The sequence below is a fragment of the Mustela putorius genome, unplaced genomic scaffold, assembly GCF_011764305.1.
Source record: "Mustela putorius furo isolate JIRA1106 unplaced genomic scaffold, ASM1176430v1.1 tig00000281_pilon_pilon_pilon, whole genome shotgun sequence".
NCBI lineage: Eukaryota > Metazoa > Chordata > Mammalia > Carnivora > Mustelidae > Mustela > Mustela putorius.
In genome coordinates this window covers 17,433,029-17,447,043 of record NW_025421343.1, presented here as the reverse complement: position 1 = coordinate 17,447,043, position 14,015 = coordinate 17,433,029, and the positions used below count along the sequence as shown (strand labels likewise).

The following is a 14,015-nucleotide window of genomic DNA, read 5'->3' as shown; positions in this document are numbered from 1 at the left end:
CAACACATATAAATCAGAGGTAAAGATTGTTATAACCAAGGATTGTGATTAATCTAATTGTTGAGCTCTGAGGGCTAGAGATGGAGGTATCCTTTGGAATAACTGCTGTTATTATCTGCATGGTACAGCAAGGAAACTGAGGCTGAGGCTGGCTGGGCGACTTGCCCCAGACCACACACTAATAAACAAGTGGAGCTGGGACCCAAAGCCAGGGCATTACCTACACCCACGCCCTCACCAGGCAGCCACAAGACCTTGTGTCTAGAAGTGGCTTGTTCACTAGAAGGAGCCGCCATGGTGTCCATAAGGGGCGGGTCTTCCATTTCGGAAGCCTGGACCCGTTTATTCCCTGATCAGTTCTAGAGGTTGTCCATTTGCACTCACAGCCTGGCGGTCTTGGAACACTTCCAGGAGCTGACACCCTCCCATCACCTCCACGCACGCTCAGAGTCTTTGCTGGCAACTTTTCAAATCGTTCTCATAGTCTTCTTGAGCAGTTTCATTTTCTAAGCCTGCGATCTCATTCATAAGGTGCCTATGAAACAAGTGCTGCTCAAGATTGACTAAGCATGTGAGTAAGGCTTTATTTTAATAGCACCATGTAGGAGGTTTCTTTACAAATGAATGGAGAGTGGAGGAGGGAAACGCTTGCAAACTGCCCACGGACAGGAGCTAAAACCTGTGAGAGCATGCTAACCCAGAATGACTCTTTTCAGTTTCAGGGTAAGCTCTGTTTTGTAACCTCTTCTGCAAAAAAATAAAAAGGCAGCAAGTAATCTTGGGTTCCATGGCAGATCTTAACAATGTCTGCTGTCCCAGTGAATGGAGATGTGTGGACCACAGCAAAGGTACTGGCGTCCCATTCTGAATGCCTGCTTGAGTATCTGCAGCAGAAATGCCCATCTCTGACCAGGGGTGACTGCCTGGTGGGCATTTAAACACCATGACTTTTCATTGTCCTGAGCTGCTCGAGGCCATCCGCAAAACCACTTGGGATGTAATTAGGTGGTGACTGGCTTGGTGATGGGGAAGAACGGGTCAGAATCAAGAAGCGCTGTTAATGGTGCACTCACTGTCTCTCAGGCTTGTGTGTTCAGTCCTCCATGACACTTCCATGGAGGTGCCACCATTTCTAGAAAGCAGCACTGAGCAGAGCTCTAGCTGAGCCCTTGGCAGCATATGGTCAATGTGGAGCCTCAGAGAGGGCGGCTGGAGGTGGTCATGCCAGATTTGGGTGAACTCCCCAGGCCCGTCCCCATCTAAGTGAATGTCTGTGGGGTATTTTGTAGCCTCTGGACATGTCCCCTAGCTCCCTAAGAGGTGCATGAGATGGCACCTCTGCATCTCTGCCAATCATGGGCCATGGGCTGGGGCTGCTGACCTCTCCCTGGCTCATGCCCCTGCAGGTGCCTCGGTCTCTTCTGGTAGAGAACTGACTCACCACTTTGCAATGACTTCAATCCCCACCACTCTCTCTTAAGGTCACAAAGGCCCCATATTCCCAGCTATTGGTCATTCCCCTGAAAGTGGTCTAATGGCCAAGGCTATCCTTTTTCCCAGGCAATTCTGGCACCAAGGGATCTGCCTAAGCTCCTTTCAGAGGCTTCTCCTTGGAACAGAGATGGGGTCTCTTCCTTTCTCTTGCAGACTCTGGCTGCCCCTTTTCCCTGAGCTGCACATGGCCAGGCCAAGAACTGCACAGGTAAGGACCACGCTGGTGGGGGTGAGGGGTGTGTGAAGGAGGCACGCACTGGTCCAGGTGACTCTCCTGCAGAGAAGCACCCAGACAGCTGCCAGCGGGACAGATGCCTGGCCTCTTTGTATCAGGATTGTTCCCTGACCTTGTTTTCTATGTAGGTCTAATTTCCATGGCAGAGTTGTCCCTCTTCCTGTATCGTTTTTAATAAGCCACTTCTAGGGACGCCTGGGCGGCTCAGTTGATTAAGCAGCTGCCTTCGGCTCAGGTCATGATCCCAGCGTCCTGGGATCGAGTCCCACATCGGGCTTCTTGCTCCACAGGGAGCCTGCTTCTCCCTCTGACTCTGCCTGCCACTCTGTCTGCCTGTGCTTGCTCTCGCTCGCTCTCTGACAAATAAATAAATAAAATCTTAAAAAAAAAAAAATAAGCCACTTCTAAAAATTGCAAGTATATGATCACTACAGATAATCAAAAGCTACAGAGGGAGAAAGTCAGACTCCCTCCACCATCTCTGAATCCCATGCTGCACAAGGGCCCGCAGTCAGCAGGTGAACGGTGCCAACCTCCCCATCGTTTTCACGCAAATCCAGTGGGTGCAGCAAAGGCTCGAGGTTATGGAAGTAGGTCTGGGAATGGATCCATGGACCCCTCCCTTGAAGGGGCTGACAATGTGTACACCCTTCTCTGAGGCCCCCGCCCCCTGTGGTGTTGACCCAGCTGCAACTGTCAGGAAATGATCTGCCCCTGGGATGGGTGACTCTAAGGATGCAGAGTGGAACATTCTAGATGAGGAGTGGGCTGCAGAAGCTGAGGTCATGCTGGGGTGATTTTCCCTTGCATTCACTGCAAAGCAAGGGGTCAGGGGCTGTCTGTGGATCTTTAATGCTGCTTGTATTTTCAGCATTATCTCCACCATTTCTTGAGATTGGTTGTCCTAAATGCAGCAGACTGGTATTTCCTGGTGTGGGGGGGGTCTTCTTCATGACATGTGATCTCATCAAATTTTCATCTCAAAGTTACTGAATATGGGTATATATTATTTTAACACTGGCACCAGAATCATCCCCTGAATAATTAAATGATTTTGCTTCAGTTTTAGAGATTGTAACACAGTAAAAGTTCAAATGACTGCATGATAATCCACCAAACACAAGAGTTGTGAAGCACATGAACAGCATGGTTTGCACCAGAAAGCTAAGGACGGTGGGGCCTTTGTCCACCTGCCCAGTGGCTGAATCCGAAGACAATCCAATCATGCTCCCCACTTCTACCCACCTCTTTGGGTAGAGGTCTTTGAAGTTATGTGATTTTTGTTTTTCAACTAGAGAAGCTCTGTATTATTTCCAAAAGCTTCCAATCCCCATGATTCCAGTTCATGGAAATCTGGCCACACTGGTTAGGTCGGGACTGCACCGCATTCTCTCTTGTTGCTGAGACTGGCAGCAGCAGGCCATGGAGCCCCACTTCCATCAGAATGCCTGCAAGCATGGGCTTCCCACTATGGTTCTCCCAGTCTTGCCCAAAAGGCTGCCAGGCCTCAGCATGTCCAGGCCAAGCCGGACACTCGACCCACTCTGGCCAGTGTGACGGAACTTCTCTCAACAGGACCAAGAGGCAGCATGAGCTACGCCTCCCAAGGACTGCAGCAACCAGGTAGGCTGCCCTGTGAGACCCGGCCTGCTCAGAATGTGCCTCGATCAATGGAGAGGCCCTGCTCCTGATCACTCTCAAGTATAAAGCCTTCTTGTCTGGAGTCGGGGACCCCAGTAAACCTGACCATTACTCTAGGGCACAGGCATCCCCTCCACCTACCCCCAACACTCTGGAGGACAAGAACACGAGGAGCATCACCTGCTGCTGGTTCTGCACCTGCTGCTGGACAAAGTTTAGCTGCAAACCGGGCATTTGGTCTAGAGAATACTCACCATCCTGGGAAGTAAAAGTGCTCAAAACTGTCCTAAATGCCTCCCAGGCCTAGCCTTGTACCTGCTGGGGATAAGCTACAAGCGGGGTCTGGCCTGGGTCACCCTTACCCTGCACCTTCTCCATCACCCTCCAGAAGCATGCTCCAGTTGTGACCTTTCCTTGGTTTCTGTAGGATGTGCTACGGACCACGAGAGTTTCATTCTTTCTTATTTTAATGTTATCATCTTCATTTGCATCTTTCCACTAAAATTTTCCACAAATAACTATGGACTATGAGAAATTCTTTGGGAGGAACACTACCATTTTGGGAGGTAGCCCTCTGTTCCACTGACAACAGCCCCCAGCTCCCCACTACGGGACACATGTGTAAATCGAGTCCCAGTGGCCACTGGAAACTTACTCTGCCTCAAGCTGAAGCCACAGTGGCCCGTGCATTGCAGAGACCTGCTGATAGCTCTGGGGGAGCAAAGGAAGGGGGGGGCTGGCAATGGGGTTTAGGTGCAGAAGCCTGGAGCGGGGTAGGGAGAGTGGTGATGGTGGAGGAAGGGTATGGGAGGTGGAAAGAAGGCGAAAGAGGGTAGGGGATGGGCAGGGGGTGAGGGGAGAAGGAGGTGGGGCAGGGGTTTTCTGAAGACATTTGAGAACTGGAGCTGGCGGGGTGTCCAGGAAACAGCTGCTGAGGGGCGATGTGGGCATCTGAGGGTCACTCCACAGTCAGGGTGATTTAGCTGTCTTGAAGAAGTCTTTGGCAAGGCACTTTCGGGCAATGAACAATCCATCACAGCCACCCAGCACTGGGGACGTGTCCCTGTGCAGAAAACCAGAGCCACCAGGGGAAGTGTCCCTTTTCATCATGGCAACTACAACTTAAGCCCTTGACGGCATAAGCTCTCACACCCTAGAATCATTCTGATAAAACCTATGCTAACCACAGCATCAGAGTCACAGTGGGGGGCGGAAATGGCTCATATGGTGTGTGAAAACACTCTGTCTTCCTCCCCAACTTACCAAGTGCACCCTTTTATCTGTCAGCACCATGTTAGCACATAGTTCATATTTTCTATAACATCATGAAGCTCTCTCGGCACCAGTGAATGAATGAAAAAGAAATATAAATCAGCACTTCCTTTAAGAGTTTTGTTATTGGGCTTTCAAGAAAGGGTTGCAAATTATGATGTCTCTCAGAGGGGTCCAGGGAGTATCTCACATCCCAGGAAGGACACCCCTAGGAAACGCTCACGAGCATGTGTGGCTGGAGGGGTTGACGTGCAGGAGAGAGCTATGTTTCCGGATGCTCAAGGAGGCTGGGCTGGTGACTTTGTCAGGACATTTAGCCTCCCAACCAGGACAGCACCATAAGAACTGCTGAATGAGGCTCTCAGGGCAAGGGGACAAACAGCTCTAGGACCCACCCAGAGGTTGGGGAGGAGGGGAGCTCCAGAAATAGCACAGTAGGTATCCAGGGACCAGCCAATGAGCCCCCCAAGCTGCCCAGGGGGCGCTGGACTGAGTGTGGACAAATGCACAAGGCAAGCTGGGGCTCTCAGAGATGCCTTGCCTGCCACCCTGCCTCTGTCCACCCCCTTGCCTGCGTGTGACTTTTCCTTCTTGCCACCTGATGGTATATCCCAATTGTTAATTTATTGTCCCTTTCACCTGCTAGAACCTAATGTCTGCGGCAACAGAACTTCACACACTCACACAGATAAACAACCAACACTGTATTATTCACCAGCATCAGCATCATCACCGTCATGGGCGCACATGTGATCACCCGACCCCAGGACCCATGCCATGAGTGACTGTCGCCCCAAGTTTAGACGGACCCTCCCAACTGCGGCTGGAAGTCAAGTCTAGCTCCCAGTGTGCGATGCTGGAAATCCTGAGGGTATTACGGGGTACAGGAGGGAAGGTATACATAAAACCATACAGACACCTCCCCTTGGCTGATCCTGACCACTCGGGCCTCTGTGTGGTCTGATTCTTAGGTCTAAGTCTCACTTTCTCATGTACCAAAAAAAAAGCCTTTAGGGTGGCTCAGTGGGCTAAGTGTCCGAGTCTTGCTTCTGACTCAGGTTGTGATCTCCGGGTCATGAGATAGAATCCGATGGCAGGCTCTGTGGTCAGAGGCAAGGGGTGAGGAGTAGGGGGTGAGGGTCAGCTTCAGAACCTTTCCCCTGCCCCTCCCACTGTGCTCATTTCCTCCCTAAATAAATTCCTTAAAAAGTAAAATAAAATTAAAATAAAGGCCTTTAGGCTACATCACTGGTTTTCGACCTCTTTTTTAGCAGAATTACTTTCCTGAATACAATTTTGCACATTACTCCAGTAATGACAATGACCAAAATTAGCTGAGCAGTGTTCTAAGAGCTGTATGCATAGTCACTCATTCATACTTCACAAAAGCCCTCTGGGATGAGAGCTAATATTTCCCCCATTTTTCAGAGGAGGAAACTGAGGCACAGAGTCCCCAAGTTCACTCAGCTAGTAAGAGTAGTGTGAAGCCAGATTGGCAGTCTCTCCCAAGGCCCACAGTCTCAGCTGCTGCCTCTCTCTCTGTCTGGAGTTTGAAGGGCTATGGGTGAAGCCCTCCTTTTTCCTACTCCTAATCTTTAGGTTTTTAAAATCTTCAGGGAACTCTGAAAAGGTCTCTTCCAACTAAAATTCAGCCATGCCCCTGAATCCTCATTGCTCCTGGAGGTGTCAGGAGAAAGGGAGACATGCACCCAGCAGGCCTGCGGAGGCTCCCAAGTGGCATCCAGGCAGCATGCCCACAGGCAGAGACAGCTGGTGCTGCTTCCAGCAACTCTAGTGGTGCCGCGTTTGGGAGGGGCCGAAAGCATGAGTAAACTGTGCCCTGGGCACCTTGTGATGCAGTCAGGAGAACGGGGAAAGATAGCCTGGTGGCAAGGAAAGAAGGACTCGGCCAAGGGAAGGCCAAGGGAAGCTACATAGTAAAACTTGCGAGCCATGGTGGGGAGACTGGTAAGCTGCCATGTGGTGGGGAGGGGCCGAGGAAGGGCTGGTGAGACAAGTCAAGGTCCAAAGAAGCTGCAGGCATGGGGAAGCAGAGAGGGGAGCATCTCCCATTTCGACCAGTGATGTTGCCGGCTAGGCTAGCATCTGTTTGCACTGTGCTCAGACGATGTCATTAAAGGATTTCACTTGGGGCACCTGTGTGGCTCAGTGGGTTAAAGCCTCTGCCTTCAGCTCAGGTCATGATCCCAGGGTCCTCGGATCGAGCCCCGCATCGTGCTCTCTGCTCAGCGGGGAGCCTGCTTCTCCCTCTCTCTCTCTGCCTGCCTCTCTGCCTACTGTGATCTCTGTCTGTGAAATAAATGAATAAAATCTTAAAAAAAAAAAAAAAAAAAAAAAACAACCACCACGGTCAGTGAGTTGACTTTAAAGGATTTCACTTCTGTTCAGTAAGCAAACCAATGGCACGCAAGCAGTGTGCCGCTTGTGCTGGCCAATGTTTAACAACCAGCTCTCCGAAGAACAAAACGCTAATCTATTAACACTCACTGAGTTCCACGGTGAAAACACTCCTACGTGGTCTCTATCAAGCTACCAATGTGACGATGTCACTGAACCCGGAATGAGGAAGAGCTGGGCGGTCCCACACCACTGTGCTCAGCTTGGGGTAGATGAAAAGAACTCAAGGGCATAGATCATAGAAAATTGTGCTGAAATAATCAGGAAGTGGTAAGATTTGAGTTCATCACCATTCGTTACCTTTGCTTTTGATATAACGTATTTGATTTTTAATAAGGGCTGTGGCCAACAACCAACTCGCAGAGTTCCTGAAGATCTGAGGGTCAAGGCGAGAGAGCCGACACACCTCTGCACTGGGGGTCTGCTAAGGCAGGAGGAGGCGTGGCCACAAGCTGGGCCAGCTGCCCAGGAGGCCCCAGGGTTCTGCCACACCCAGGCTTCGGGCACGAGGGACCCACATGGCTCAGAACTCAGGGGCCCCCAACAGGAAGCAGGCGCTGAGAGAGTCTAGGAAATCATGTGCACTGTTAATCCCAGCAGACAACTCCCATTCCCACGTACACTTGAGAAAAGGAAACACACTGGCCAGGCGGGGGCCCCTCGGGAATTTCAGGGATGTTGCTACAACCGGCCATGAAAGCATCTGACTGTGGGAACATCCTAGAGGGGCAGCAGTCGGAGAACAAGAGAAGAGGGGGGTTGGGGACAGCAGAACCTACTGGAAAGGACCAGAAAGAGGCACTGATTCTAGGCTCACCACCCACTGCAGCCACCACAAGTAGATTCCTAGCCTGGAGCAAGGGACTTTGTTGGAATTTCTGAAGGCTGAAAATGTTGGGTTGAGGGCAAGGAAGACTGGGAAGAGGGAGCTGGGGGAGAAAGGTGGCCAGCACTGCTCTGTGACTCCCTGCTCTCGTAGGTGTGAAGTCTGCCTCACAGGCTTCCCCACCTTTGTGAAGCAGGAGCATTGAGGGTGTGCCAAGGAGACCCCCAAGCTCCTCAACTCTCCAGCAGACCACTTCTCCCTCGTCTCCTGGCCAGCCCAGGTGTTAAGTGGGCGAGATCTGAGGCCAATAACAATCAAAAGAAGACCCAGAGTGATGCTTCCAGAGGGGTCAAATTTGGGAAAGAGGACCTAGGAGGGCTAGTGGCCACCTCAAGCTTGGCTTTGCCTTCAGCCCCCTGTGAGACTCAACATCACAGGAGGGGCTGGGACTAGCTTACCTCAGAGAATCAGCAAGCCCCAAATCCTCACCCGACCACAGCCCACAGTGGTGGCCAAGACAAGTAAACGCATGGCACGAGAAACAGGACGGCTGCCAGACAAAACACAGGATGCCCAGTTAAATCTGAATTCCAGATAAAAAACAAATGACTCTTGGTGTACACATGTCCCAAAAATATTGCACAGGACATATTTATACCAAAAATTATTCATTGTTTATCTGATATTCGCATTGAACTAGGTGTCCCATTTTTTGCTAAGCCTGGAAACCCTATAAATAGGTCGCTTTTATCCCCTGACATGCCCCTCTGAAGCTTAGCCACCCTCTTTCCTCAAAGGCAAGACAAAGCTTTTACACTACCGTTGTCCTCGAGGACTTCCTGCTGTTCCACATGTCCCTAGGCACACAGTTCATTTCACGGCACAGGACAGCCAAGGTCAACACGAAGTACAGCACAGGCTTCTGCCCTGAGCAGGCGACATACCAGGCACCCATGTTCACGTCACTCAGCCTATGAGTTTGGTAGCACAGCCCTCATGCCCATTCTACAGACAAGAAAACTGGGCTCCAAGGGCCAGACCATGGCAAGATATTCAAGCTTTGAAACTCCTTTTTGTATTGCTGTACTCTTCTGTGACCAAAGAATCCTGTGCTCATAACATACTGTGTGGAAACTACAAGTAATTAAAAAAGGAGCCAAAACATGGCACCCACAGTTTCACTCCCACGCTTAGCAGAAGTTGTTGCTAAGAATATGTTGAAACCTATATTCCCAGAGATCCCTACTTTGGAGGGGAAGATTCACTATTGCTTTTCTTCAGAGATACACTTTTCTCCTGAACGAAGAGACAAAGCTGCACCCCCCTCTCTGAGGAAGGACCACCATTGCCTCTTTAGAAGTTGCAGCCAGGCCACCCAGCCTGCGCTCCATCTTGTATTTTAAATACACACCTCCATCTCTGTTTAGACCCAGGCTTGGCCTTGCTCTTATGGCTATAACCAGAGAATGACTGCTCCTGGTCTAGAAGACACCCTCCACCCCCCAACTCCCCTCACGTGACCCTTGTCCTTTGTGCTGTTTCAATATGAAGTTTCTCCACATGTTAAACATTCCACTTGTGGAGTCTGAAGATTGGCCAGGGTCCAACCCACTGGTATGGGTCACACTGTCAGGTCTCAGGGGCTGAAGGCAACTGAGCCCACGGACAACTCCCACCCAGAGCCAACCCCCGACCACTCCACCCGCCCTGCATGCTCATGTCAGCATATCTGGCTTTGGCCCAATTCGGACTTTCTATTCTTTGTGTTTGAAATCAATTCCAGCAAGTTTGGTGGATCGCTGTTTCTGGGAAAAGGGAAAGAACAGTGGACTTCACGGTGAAGGGGGAGGGGAGCAGCAGCGTGAACAGCCTTTGCTCCTTCCAACTCTCCTTTTCTCGTTTGCTCTCCTTTTCAGAGAAGCATTCACCCAGTCTCCAAGGAAGACAAAATTAACCCGAAGTTCAGACGTGGAGGGAAGTTTAGGCTTACCACATTCTCCCCAGTTCAAGAACATCTTGTTGTTTTAAAATCAGAATGCATCTTATAATGGATGTGAACATTTGATGTGGTAACCGTTCCTTTTGCCCTGGATATGCGGTGATTAAATGAACAATGGCATCTTAGAAAGCAGGAAATGTGACAGTTGTTCAACCCACTACAAAGATCAGACTCACATGTTTATCTTCTCTCCCTTCCCAAACCCCAGTAAAAATGATGAAAAGCATACAAACAAAGGTGCCACCACTAAATGGAAAAGAGAAGACGGAGGGAAATTTGGGGAAGGAGAGCGAGGAAGTTGTCGTCTACGTGCCTGCAGAGAGACGGTACCCAGAGGAAGGGTGGGGATCCTCCAGATTGCAGTGGTGCCAGGTTCCTAAGGAAGAAGGGGCACTAACAGAAATAGGGTCTGGAAGACAGACTGCATATTGAGCTGCAGACCGTCCAGATGCCCTCCTTAACCCACAGGGCCAGGCATCCCAGCAGGAGATGGAAAATGGCCCACAGTGCCCAGTCATGATCAGACGTGAAGCATCTGGATGAATGCACTGCAACCTGTACCTGACCATGGCCCAGCACAGAGTAGCCAGAAGGCGCCATCCCATCTGCCCCAAACCTGCTTCAAACCCACCCCTGGCCGGGCCAGAGAATGTCCAATTCTGGGGTCCACTAACGAAAGGCCAACTTACTGCTGATCTACCTTCCAGTGAAGCCTACCCATTCACAAGCCTGCCCTATTTCCACCCCACAGTCACATGGAGCTGCCCTTCAAAACTGCAGTAAATTCACAAAAAAGAAGACAGAGTTGCGGGCACCCAACACTGAGAAAAGGTCTCCGTGTGAGAACTCCAGAACAAAGGCAGTGCAGACAAAATAGACGATGCAGAAGGCAGAAGAAAACATCCACAGCAATAGCGATCAAATTTTAAATTAAAATTTCGCCAAAATGATTTAATTCTCAATGGCCATCAAGTATCAATAGCTATAAATCAATCTCTAATTATCTTCAATTAATTAATCAAAGATCAGCAATCAAAGCATATACAAAAACATGGAAGTCAATCTCAAAGAAATACAACCACAAAAGATAAAAATGACTCTGGGCGGGGCAGGGGGAGGCTATGGCCAGGACTGCCCTTTTCAAGCATTTTTTTAAATTGAACTTTTAATTTGAGGTAATATAGTACAGATTCCTGTGCAGCTGGAACACATAACGCAGGCACCCCACCTACTCTTTACCAAATCCCACTACTACACTGCCAGGATATCGACATTGATCCTGTCAAGATACAGTTAAGACTCATCACAGCAAGATTCCTGGCCTAACCCACTCTTTAACCCACTCCTTAACTGGGGGCAGTTCCACAATTTTGTCACTTCAAGAATATTATATAAATGCGGGCAGAATGGGTGGCTCAGTTGGTTAAGTATCTGCCTTCGGCTCAGCTCATGATTCCAGGGTCCTGGAATCAAACCCCACATCGGGCTCCCTAATCGGTGGGGAGCCTGCTTCTCCCTCTCTCTCTGGCTGCTGCTCCCCCAGCTTGTGCTTTCTCTTTCGGTCAAATAAGTGAAGTCTTTTTTTAAAAAAGAAAGAATATGGAATAATATAGTATGTCCCCTTTGGTGATGGGCTTTTTTTCCCCTTAGCATAATCCTCTGAGGATTCTTTCAGGTTGTTGTGAATGTTACTAATTTGCTTCTTTTTACAGCTGAGGGCTACTCAGGGTATGAATAAACCTCTGTTTGTCGAACTGTTCACCTATTGATGGACATCGGGTTCATTTCTAGTTTCTGGCTATTATGAATAAAGCTGTTGTAAACATTATGGTGAGGTTTTTGGGCGAACACACATTTTCATTTCTCTGCCATAAATACCCAGGAGTGTAATTTGCTAGGACATATGGTAAGGGCATGCTTAGTTTTTTAAGAAACTGCCAAATTGTTTTCTGGAGTGGCTATCACATTTTCCTTCCCGCCAACAATACAGGAGTGATCCAGCTTCTCGAGAGCCTTGCCAGCATTTTAGATATGTCTATATTTTCTATTTGAGCAATTTTGATACGTGTGTAGCAACAGTGTTGTGATTTTAATGCGCATTTCCCTAAAGACCAGCAATACTGGACACCTTCTTATGGCTGATTTGTCTCCTCTACAGCCTATTTGGTGAAATCTATGTGCATGTCTTTTCCTCATTCCTAATTGGATTCTTTGTTACTGTTGAATTTGAGAGGATCTCACATATTCTAGATAGAAGGCCATTGTCAGATAAGTGTCTAAAAATTTTCTCCCAGGTGGCAACTTGTCTTTTTATCTTAACAGAATCTTTTGGGGCACAAAAGTTCTTAATTTTGATGATTCTATCAGTTTTTTGTTTGTTTGTTTGTGGATGGTGTTTGTGGTATTATATCTAAGACTCTGCCTAGCCTTAGATCCTAAAGATTTTTCTCTTAGGTCTCCTTTTAAATATATTATGTTTAAATCCATGTTCATTTTTAAACATTTACTGGAGATCTCAAGTAAAAGCAGCTGGGCCTAACATTTTCTTTTTTGGAAGATCTGAATTATAGATTTAATTTATTTCATAGTCCTAGGAATATTCAGGTTATCTACTTCACATTGGTGAATTGTGTAGTTTGTGTTTTGGAGGATTGGGTCCATTTCATTGAAGCTGTTGAACTGTGTAAAACTGTTTTAGTGTTCTATTATTATCCTGTAATGACAGCCAGATCTGTAGTTGAATTCAGTATTCTATTTCTGCTGTTGGTAATATGTGCCTTCTCTATTTTTATTATTGTCAATTTTGCTAGAAGTTTATCAATTTTATTGATCTTTTCAAAGAACCAGCTTTTTCTTTCACTGATTTTTCTCTGTTTGTTTTGTTTCATTGATTTCTGCTCTTTATTATTTCCTTCCTTCTGCTCTGCTCTGGGTTTATTTTGCTGTTCTTTTCCTCTGGTGGGTAGGAATTTCGATTTCGGATTTGAAATCTTTTCTGCTTTGTAATGTAAGCATTTAGTGCTATAAATGTCCCCCGTGGTGTTGCTGCTTTAGTCGCGTTCCACAGATTTCGATATTTTGTCTTTTCATTTTCATTCAGAATTAAGTATTTTTAAATTTCCTTTGAGACTACCTCTGTGACAAATGAATTTCTAAGTGTTCTGAGAATTTGCTGTTAATTTTCTGTTACTGATTTCTAGTCAGATTCCATTGTGTTAGAGAACATACTCTATGGTTCCAATTGCTTGTTGAAGTTTGTTTTATGACTGAAAATAAGGTCTGTCTGGGTAAGTGTTCCATGAATGCTAGAAAAACGTTATGTATCTTGCTGTCATTGGATGGAATGTTCTGTAATGTCAATGAGATCCTCTTGACGGATGCACTGTTCAGTTCTTCTATATTCTTGTCAAATGTCTACATAGTCATTTTATACATTGCAGTGTGAGGAATATTAAAGTCCCGACTGTAATTGTGGACTTGTTTATGTTTTCAGCTTGATGAGCTTGGCTTGATTTACTCTGAAGCTTTGGTGTTTGGTATATTTACATTTAACACTGCTATGCTCTTGGTGTCCCAATTCTCTTCTCACTAACCAATGTCCCTCTTGTTCCCAGTGTTCTCCTTTGTGTTGAAGTTTACTTTATCTGATATTGACATACCCACTCTTTTCTTATTTGATGTTTCCACAGTATATTTCTTCCATCCTCTTACTTTCAATCCACCTATATGGTTAAATTTAATGTGATTATCTTATAAATGTGCATATAAGACAAGTAGTTTCATGGTGTTTTTGTTGTTATTCTTTATTCTGCCAATTTTGTCTTCTAATTGCTGAATTTAGATTATTTACATTTGATTTGAACAGCTCCTTTTTTACTCCATTGGTGAGGGATTCCCAACCTAATGTTAGAGGGATGGCAGAACACCTAATACCCAACATGGGTCAGATGAGATTAATAGCAGTTTGTCAACAACTTACACTCAGAGCCTGAGGAAGGAGGCCCTGTAGGACCACACTGCAGTCTAGAGTACAGTGAACCAACAAAGGCCGTGGGTGGCTGACTTTGTAGTAACAAGAGTATGGGATGACCCCTGTATCCTGTGGCATGATGTGATGAGTGTGTTTGAAC

The 14,015-nt window shown here is 47.5% G+C and overlaps 1 long non-coding RNA gene across 1 annotated transcript; it reads left to right on the top strand.

Annotated features, from left to right (window-relative positions):
- The first annotated feature begins 464 nt into the window (after positions 1-464).
- On the top strand, positions 465-3,888 carry LOC123391797. The gene is made up of 3 exons (XR_006606527.1): positions 465-571; positions 1,648-1,702; positions 2,793-3,888. It is a non-coding gene; the product is annotated as an uncharacterized LOC123391797 (long non-coding RNA).
- The last annotated feature ends 10,127 nt before the right edge of the window (positions 3,889-14,015 follow it).